The 1,809-nt window shown below is 37.9% G+C and overlaps 1 pseudogene; it reads right to left on the reverse strand.

The window, feature by feature from the left end:
- Nucleotides 1-665: 665 nt before the first annotated feature.
- On the reverse strand, nt 666-793 carry LOC104277142 (annotated as a pseudogene).
- Nucleotides 794-1,809: the final 1,016 nt, after the last annotated feature.

Below are 1,809 nucleotides of genomic sequence, written 5' to 3' on the forward strand. Positions count from 1 at the left end.
TTTAAGCAACAGGATACTACTAGCAATAGAAATTTGAGTGAGTTTAGGCCAAAGAACTCTTTGTTCATTGGCTTCTACTGCCTACATAGAAATCACACCTATTTTTAAGAATGTATTTTAAAAAAACCGTTAAGTTGTTAAAAAATAAAAACCCACAAAATCTTAATCACAAAGCTGCCTTTATTTGGGCCTGCCTGAAAGAATTCCTCAATCTCTGGTAGGAACCTGAATCATTACACCAAGAAATTTCTCTCTTCCAGGGTATATTAGAAAGCTACTTGTAACAGCTGTTTTCACACTACAGATTTGTCAGCAGACAGAGCAGAAGCTGATGAGGCACAATGATAACACCAAAAGGAGGCAGTCCATTTTCTTAAGTGAACCCAAGGCCAGTTCACTGACATAAAGTCAAATTTTTTAGTTCTTCAGGGACAGAAGTTCATTTCCATAGGACGGTAAGGCATAAGTAGCACCACAGCCATCCTCAAGATTAGCAAAAAAAGGACACCTCTAGCTAAAAATCTAATTAAAGGAAGAATCAGATATACAAATGAATGACTGTGCATTCTGGTTGACAGTAATTTGTTCTTGTATGAAATCTAAACTTTAAGTCTACTGCTTCACTGGTCCATACGATTTCATCCAATGCGATAATACCGCTGTAATTAAATACTTACCGATTTAATGGCACTGACTTTTGTACGCAGGCTTTCTGTTAACCTTTCGTTTTCTTCTTCATAAACACTGTATCCACTGCTGGCATAGCCATAGTTACCAGCAGCTGCTCCATCGCCTGCAAAACACAAGAGTCAGCAGTTAGAAAACACCTCTGGAGCAAGTGCTCTTCACACGTGGAAAAAACCCTCTTTCCATTCTAAAATGCACTTCCTTCACGTCCCCCTTGGCAAGCAGGAAGAGGCGCCACATGCTCCTGAGACAGACATTCAACCTTTTCCAAACAGGTAAGTTATATGTCAACAGGCAAATCAAAGACAGAAAACTGAGAAATGGTTGTAATTGAATATTATAATTTTTTCCCCCACGCAATGTTTTCAGATTACTTCCAGGGAAATCAACCTGTGCATTACATGGAGATGTGAAGGGTGCACTGACGCCATTGCACAGGGTGGTAAAGCCAAACAGAAAAGAACTATCCCAAGTTCTACGATAAAGGTCCTACTAGCTTTAATTCAGCTCTGAATCCAGTTATAACCTCAACTGGTATTTATATGGCTAGTCAGAATGCCACGCTAAATTGGTCTGAATGCCTTTGGTTAATTCCTCTTCAGTGCACTTCAAAGATTTTTTGTATTTGGGTGCATTTTTATTTCTGAGGAAAAAGGGAAAGAAGAGAGTCACCAACCAAATTCACAGATAAAGCTTCACCTCAAGCAATGTCACTGTGTGTTTGGTGTATATAAAACGTGAAGATTTTAAAAGAAAGAATGAGAATGCTACTTTGACAACAGATATTATAAAGCCATTCTTTAAATCTCAGCAATAACAAGGTTTTAGTTTGTACTTGTAAATTTATTTCAATGTTATTCTATAAGTTAAGCTAATGAAAATTCTAAATAAAACCAGGTGAAATATATGGTTCCACTTAATCACAGTGAGTGAGACCTAAATCAAAAGTACCAATGCCAAATACAAAAAGCCGACTAAAATTACATCATGAGGAGAGTCAGGGCTGCTTTTACATAGTCTGTGACATATGAACAGCTGGAACTAGATAGGAACAGTGAGACATATGAACACCTGCTTTTATCCTGGCACAGCTACTTCTCTGTCTGTAACACAAAGCACAAG

Source organism: Apaloderma vittatum, unplaced genomic scaffold, assembly GCF_000703405.1.
Source record: "Apaloderma vittatum isolate BGI_N311 unplaced genomic scaffold, ASM70340v1 Scaffold45597, whole genome shotgun sequence".
Lineage (NCBI taxonomy): Eukaryota > Metazoa > Chordata > Aves > Trogoniformes > Trogonidae > Apaloderma > Apaloderma vittatum.